The sequence below is a fragment of the Lissotriton vulgaris genome, unplaced genomic scaffold, assembly GCF_964263255.1.
Source record: "Lissotriton vulgaris unplaced genomic scaffold, aLisVul1.2 SCAFFOLD_456, whole genome shotgun sequence".
Taxonomy (NCBI): Eukaryota; Metazoa; Chordata; class Amphibia; order Caudata; family Salamandridae; genus Lissotriton; species Lissotriton vulgaris.
Window position 1 is genome coordinate 344,453 of NW_028253265.1, and position 8,424 is coordinate 352,876.

An 8,424-nucleotide genomic window follows, 5' to 3' on the forward strand; every position below is an offset into this window, starting at 1 on the left:
TAGAACAGTTGTAAACATTTGGAGTATGATACAATATGTATTATATGTTCACCAAATATAACATTCCACCAAGTAAATACAGATAATTTAGAGAAATCTTTCCAATAAGAGAGTACTACTTTAAAAGTAAGTGCAATAAAAAGATTTAACAATAGAGGTATATTAGGTAAATTATCAATACTACAAGAGTGGGAGGAGACTGACAAGGGCGGGGAGTAATGGAAGAGAGAAGGTGATGCCAAGATGGGTGAGAGCCGATCTAGAGGGAAGTGCGGAAACACGTGACCCGGAAAGTCTGTAGCTGATTTCTTTGACCGGGACCCTGATGAGAAATCAAGAGATGGATTGATGCGGAGTTCGAGTTAAGGAGTCCACAGATATAGCAGGACTAGAGCAGGGTAGGATTAGGATCACAAATTGGCCAAGGCATGCACAAAAATAATGGCCCTCATTTTGTATATTGCCTTTCCACAAAACACTACTGTAAAGTTTTATAAACAGAATGGAGGGGTGTCTCTGACAGAGGCATGTTTTCTACACTTAAAGGAGATAAAAAAAATGCACAGATTATTTCACACTGATGAAACACCTGAAAAGAAGTGAGGCCACGTCTGCTCAGGACCCTGGCCTGCTCAATATACATACATAGATGGGCCAGCCAGAGAAAGAAAGGGAGTGACACATCTGCCTGTTGATAAAAGGGAGGTAAAGGACACCCATCTGCCTCAAGAAAAGCCACTCAGGCACCCATTGGGCGGCTGGCAGCATCTGAACAACACAGACTCCTCCCAACTTGCCCCCCCACCCCGGCTGCCCAAAAAAACATTCCACAGCTGAAATTCGGATACCGCACCCTCAGCCATTGCTCGAGTGGCCGCCTTACCAATCCAACCCTGGACTTAAGACCTCCGGGCTAAGAGAAGCTTACAGAGACACGCATGCCAAAGTTGCATCAGTCAGGGAAACAGAACAGGGAGGAGCAGGAACTTGCAGGAGAAGCACTCTATTCCGCCACTCTCTAGGAAGAACGTGGCCAAGCCTGGGTCATGATCACAACTTCGTTTGGATTGGGAAGAGGCGGCCAGACTGGGCAGCGGTGTGGGTAAGGCTGAGTATGTAAAGTACAGACTGGCAGAATGATACGTCACAATAACAAAAGAGTGATGATTATTATATATTTTTTGGTGCGCCAAAATTTGTTTTTCTTCTTTCTTTCCTTTGAAATTAGTTTGAGTTTCATATTTAGTAGGAGGCAAGGGGATAGAAAGAGTTATAACGGCAAAAGAATTTATAGATATAATATATATATTACCTACTGGCGGTCGCCAGTAGGTAGTTATAGTTCGGATTTTTTTCAATGTTAAATCTCAAAATTCTATTTAGAATAACTTTGGCGCCGGTTGACGAATCTGACTGAAAATTTCCTCAAAATGGCCTCGTGGCGTTCCGGTCCTTCCCTGAATGTTTGGGGGGGATTCGTCAAGTGGGGGCTGAGATAAAAGGGGGGTCCCAAAATGCGTTTTCCCCATGTTAATTTCCATAGGGCGGTCGATTTCACTTTTAGCCCAAACGGCTGAATGGATTTCCACCAAATTTGGCAAAAGTGTAGGGACTGGTAGCCCGATGTGCCTTTGCTATGTCTCAAGATATGTGCTCCAGTGGATTTTGAGTAATTTCGGTTCAAAAAAATATATATATCTATAGCAGCGCCCCGGTACGCGCTCCGGGGAGCGCTCCGGGCGCGCCACGCGAGGTGCGCACGGAAAGCTGATTGGCTCTCGGGTGTCTATAAACATTCGAAACAGTCCGGAGCGGCCGCCATCTTGTGTCTCGGTAAAATCGAGACACAAGAGGTGGCTAACCCCCTTTGACCCCCTAGGTTTGATGTGGGGGCTATAAAAGGGCCCCGTGGGGCATTTAACATATTTTTTATTTTTTTCATTTTGCGCGGGGGAAGCGCCCGGTACGCGCACCGGGGAGCGGACCGGGGAGCGTACTATGAGGAAAAAAGATGACAGAGTTTTTAAAAAATGAAGCCTTTTTTTAGAAATTGGAGGTAGTTCTAAAAATAACTTTTTTTCTTCTTTTGTTGTTTTATATTTTTTTTGTGTTTTTTGAACATTTTGTACTTTTTTTGGCTTTTCAAAACAGTTTTATATTTTTGGGGGATTTTTTTAGGGGGAGAAACAAAAAAGGCAATTGAAACTGGCTCAACTGGAGCAAATAAAACAAAAAACCCCAAAAATTACTTCTTTTTGGGGCACTTGTGATTATCACCTGCAATGACGATGAGCTTTACGCTTTTTTCACCATAGGCGATAAGCTTGCCACATGCAGAACAAGTGATTTTAAAATCAGCAAATCGTGGCTGAATACAAGGCATCATCTCTGATGTTTCTGGTCCCGATGAAGTGGGTTCGTTTTTTTGGGAGGTGGTCCTTGAAGACTGGGGGAGGTTACTGGCCAGTTCCCTGAGCTCTGCACGAGAATAGTTGTTAGGGTGCTTACGGGTCATATGTCGAATCATGGTATAGTTACCAAAGGAATATTTTTTGTTTGGGTTGCCCCTTGAGAGTTCTTCCTTACAGATTAGGCAAGTTACCTTGGCCGCATTCACTTTTTTCTTGCCCTCTGGGAGTGAAAAAAACTCCCATACAATGTGTGACTTGGGCTTGTATGGGGTATTTTGTTCAGGGAGCCATCTTTCATCATCCTCCTCTTCCTCTTCCTCCTCCTCCTCTTGTTGACCACCAATGTAATCATGAGCTGGTCCTCTTGGTTGTTGTGGTGGTGGTGGTGAGGCAGATGCACCAGCTGCTGCTGCTACTGAAGCCATTATAAAGATCAAAAAGGTACAGAGAGGTACAAACAGGTCTTCCTCAGTCAAAGGACAAAGTCAGAATAAGGAAAAAAGGTGGGGTCTTTCATCATTTGGAAAAAAAAACTGTCCTGAACCAATGAGAAGTGTTATTTTCAGGTCACAAGACTAGGGGCTTCATCATTATGAAACCAAAACTGTTATGAACCAATGAAAAGTGTTATTTTCAGGTCACACCCGGGGGCGTGCCCCGGGTCGCGTCGCGTAAGCGCGTCGGATGTTTACGTTGCGCGATCATATTCGCTCGAGTACTTCCGGGTGCGCTTACGCCGTGCGTATCATGCGGACGCGGCTACGCGATACGTCACGATCATGTTTTCGTTCGCGATATTGGCGCTTACGGGACGCTCCCCGGAGCACGCCCCGGGGCGCTTTGTAGAAGTACGCTTTTCGGGGCGCTCCCCGGGGCGCGCACCGGGAGCACTCCCAAAAAAAAAAATGGGAAAAATTGTAGGGACTGGTAGCCCTATTCTTAAGTGGTTTTTACGAAAATTAACTTTGAAAAAATATGTATTGTGCTACATTGGGCTATATATATGTTAGAGCCAAAATGTAGCCCAAATGTAGCCCAATGTAGCCCAAAGATGGCCACCAGAGACAAATAAAAATATATAGACCAATGACAGAATGTACCAGAGTGTTCTAAACAACTAGAGCGCTAACAGTCTTACTTATAAAGTGAGACTTATAGTTAGGAATTAGCATTAAAAAAAACCATGAAATTCACTGAAAAAACCATAGGTTTCAGACCAGTTATAGTTAGGAATTAGCATTTAAAAAACCTATGAAATTCACTGAAAAAACCATAGGTTTCACACCAGTTATAGTTAGGAATTAGCATTTAAAAAACCTATTAAATTCACTAAAAAAACCATAGGTTTCACATCAGTTATAGTTAGCTGGAAATTTTACTGACATAAAACCATTGAAATTCCACGTTATAGTTAGTTGGACTCACTATAACTTGCGCGTGTAGTGCACTGCTGATGACGTCACATATTACATCACTCATGACATGGTCAGTGACATCACTCATGACATCACTTATGACATCATCCTTGTGACAGAGTGACAGACCTCCTTTCACTGTAATGTAACCCATGAAACACATATTGAAAAATATAAATTAGAAATTTTTAAAAAATGGAGATACCCATACCAGTTACAACAACCAATTCAATAATTCCACCATCTATATACACATCCACTCATTCACCAACAGTTCTATATAGTCACTCATACATATATACACTCATCATATGTAGTGATACACCTATACATCCTGTTACACACCGACAGTCATCCAAAAGTTACTCACACACATACTCACACATGCAAATAAACTATTGAACATCCATGTATTTGCATATACAGCTATACACACACTACCACCTTACTTCTAAGGAAACTTACACATACTTACTCTCTTAAACAATCACTTATAGAAACACATACTTATTTAAACAAGAACTCTTTCAATCTCTCACTCTCACATATACTCACTCATATACATCAATACTCACATATACTAGATTAAAACATATGTAGTTACTGATAAAGACACTAATGAGACAGTCATTCACTCACTAACACACGCATTTACACACTCATCCACCCATACAGTCCTGCACATATGCCGTCTTCAAAACACATACAAACAGTGAGTCAGTCATTGATGCATCTATGTGCTAGGTAACACTCCCACCAAACCATACAGACACTCATACTGATACTAAAAAAACATCTAATAATCTATATACACACACATGTAGCTACTCACCAACCCATGCAGCAACTTATACACAAAGTGAAACACTGATACATATATTTAAATATTTAAACATTACTCGTTAATATATGTATTCACTTAGATACACTTAATAAGCCAGTTAACCAATCATTTTTTTTTTTAAAAACATCCATTTACACACTTATTTAAACATTTATTTTTCCATCTACCTTTACATATACATATATACAAAATATTTATTTTTCAGAAAGGCACACATTCACTGGATGGTGTCATCAGTGATGTCATGAGTGATGTCACTGACCATGTCATGAGTGATGTAATATGTGACGTCATCAGCAGTGCATTACACGCGCAAGTTATAGTGAGTCCAACTAACTATAATGTGGAATTTCAATGGTTTTATGTCAGTAAAACTTCCAGCTAACTATAACTGATGTGAAACCTATGGTTTTTTTAGTGAATATATATATATATACATATATATATATATATATTTCTTTTAGGCAAAACGTTCTAAAACATAATCAAAATGAATTCATAGGAAGGAAAGACCTGTCAAGCCAGGTCAAAGGAAACAATAAAGGACTATAGAGTAAAGACCAGTCTTTCTGAAAGTGACTGAGGATTAGATAATGCTTACTGAGGTGTTGTTGGAAGTGAAATACAAGATAGAAGAAAGAGTGGAGATGAACAATATCTTTACTCTAGGATACAATACGTACCTCTGACTCTCTTTCCTCAGCTGCTGTCAGTTTAGCCTGAAATGAAGAAGAGCAAGAAGAATACATAACAATGGTTTTGACCTACGACAACTAAATCAATGACAATACCGATTGATAAACTGTGATGTACTATAAACTACTTCCCCTACAACTGTTAAATTGTAAAGAATAACCAACCAGAATAAAAGAGAGTTCACTTCTACTTATACAGTCCAGGCTCTGATTAACCCCTTCTGTGCTCATGACGAGCTCAGCTCGTCATGAGCCACGACGCTCAGGTGCTCATGACGAGCAGAGCACGTCATGACCGCGCCGGTTAAATGGAACGCTCGCATGCTGGGCTGATTCCCCTGCTGTGCTGAGCATTCCATTGGAACGGGCGTGGTCATGACAAGCTCAGCTCCTCATGACCACGCCCGGAGCACCCTGGCTCATGACGAGCTGAGTTCGTCATGAGCACCGGGGCGCTGTGCGCGCCCCCAGCACAGCAGGCGACAAGTTGCTGGACTATTCAAAAGAGCAGAACTATAGGAGTCTTTGAAAGTCCAATGTATGGCAAGTTAAAGCATCCTGCCTTTTGGCCTCGTACTGATAGAGGGTAAATGTAACCTTTTTCCATAAGAAGGGGGGGATCCAGGAAGGGGGACGGGAGGCATGGTGATGAACAGTAAAAAAAAAAGGGGGGTAGTGTGTTAGTAGGGAACCTTCCGACCTTTTAGGTGTCCATTATCTTTTGTTCTGAGAAAGTCTTTTGGCTAATTGCAAACAAGAGTTCTTGAGCCTCAACACAGGTTCCCCTGATTAATCCCATGGGTATGAATGTATATTGGATCCCTTATAGTCCATTTGTACCAGGTTATATGGACTAGTCTAGGGGCCTCTAATGAACACACTCCACAGCTCTAGAAATGTCTCCAGTCGATCATTCAGCCTAGCAGCGATGAGGTCACAGACTGCAGTTTTATACATTTCCTTGAGCCAGGAGTCATAGGATGGACAGATGTTAGTGCACCAGAATATAGCAATATAGATTTTTGCTGTTGCCAGTGCCATGGTATGCCATCTGTATTGTTGATTGGTGATGTTCGGGCATTGGGTGGAGTCACGAAGAAGAATCATTTGGGATTCAATGGGTCCTCTAAAAGGACCCGTTTGTGCAATCATATTGGTCACAGATATCCAACAGAGGGTTAATCATAGTCTCTGGGAAAATGACCTACATCTCAAATTATTCCAAAAAAGCTTAATCTATTTCTGCTGAAAGACAAACACTTTGCTTCTGTTTATCCGGGTATTTTTAATTATACCTTTTAACTTGTGTATTTCATTTTTAAATTTCATACATTGGTACACAGGGAGGGGAAAACATCAATATTTCATAACAGCATCTCAAAACATTTCATTTACCATTTTGAAACAGTCTACAAATACTAATCATGCTCTACAAAACAATGTCACAAAACATAAAAACAATAATTGTGAATAAATATTGTTAATAAACAAAAATGGCAATCTATTAGTAATCAATAAAGTTTGAACAAGGGGAAACAAAATTCCTTTAAACCCCCTGATTGTACAGTGAAAATAAAACACAATGTCTCAGCCTATTTTGCAAATGTGCCAATAGAGGGTTAAATCAGGATATGAACACTGTCCCAGTCCAGCGGCCCAAACGGCTTACATGTCACTTTTGGAAGCAGTAAGGATTGCTGTAGTTGAAAGGGTATCCAATGCCATTGATGATGTATTCAAGAAAGTTTCATTTTAGTCTAGCTTCCCTGATATGGCCATCATGTGTGGCCAAACGTTTTGCCAATCCTCTTCTGAATATTGCGTACATTACCTGTTTGACCACTAGGATTTCAAGGAAGTGCCCCTGGTGTAAATTATTTATAATCTGTCAGTATTTGATAGAGAACATATACCACCCCTGTGTGTATACCCAATGTCTTCAAGTGCTCAAGGACAAGAGAGGCCTCCCATTGTTACTGAGATGGTAGGATCTAGTCCTTTCCACAAGCAATGTTGGAATCTCTGGTAGTCCCAGAAGGATTGTGAAGGTAGGTTAAATTGAGCATGCGTCTCAGCAAAAGATTCACATGTTTGGTTTATAAGCAAGCCGGCTATAGAACAGACGCCATTAGTGTTTAGGGAATTCCGTAATGGTTCTTTCCCGTCTATCAGCATGAATGCCTTACACCAATAGGAGACCAGAAAATGAAGTGTGGAATCTACTTTCAGGAGTGTATGGGCTTTTTTGCAGGAATAGGTTGTGGTGGCCAAGACCGGATGGGAAGAGAAGAGGCAGTCAGGGTCACCCGTGTAGAGCATTCTAGATCCACTTATGCGTCCATTCAGGGCCGTTTCCATTGGCACTCCTTTCGGGGTATCCAGGGAGGTGTGTAGGATGTAACAGAGGTGCATGAGTTCTGATGCCTGCCATTAATTTGTGATGCTAGGGAATCCCATGCCACCTTTTACAGTTGCTACAGTTTGATAAGTTTCAGCTTGGCTTTTGCCCAGATTCCCATAGAAACGTTGTGAGTGAGTCTTCAATGGCCAACATCAGTAGGATGGGAATGAGGAGAAGGATCATTAAAAAATGATAGTTAAGTCTAGGTAATATTCATTTTGATCAGTTGGGTCTTGCACCACAGGGAGAGGCTTGCAGGGCCCAACAGTGAAAGTTCGCTTTGATGTTCAAGTGTAAGGATGTTGGTCAGTTCCGGGGAGATCCGAATACCCAGGTATTTCAGAGTGTCAGGGGTTTATGAAAACTGGATGCATTCTAAGAACAGCAGTGTCCATGTGAGGAATCAAATGCATGGCTTCACATTTATACCAGTTCACTTCTTATCCCAATAAGCTTTATAAGCTGGTGATCAATTCCATCATGGCATCCAGCGAGAAGGTCGGGTTGGGAAGAGTAACCGGGATGTCATATCACAGGCACAAATATGGTGACAATCACATAGAGATGCTGCAACATGCACCTCCAGACAACAAATGGCATCAGATTTCACGCGAAACATACAGACCAGGTCAATTATATTTTATTAATCCCTCCTGTG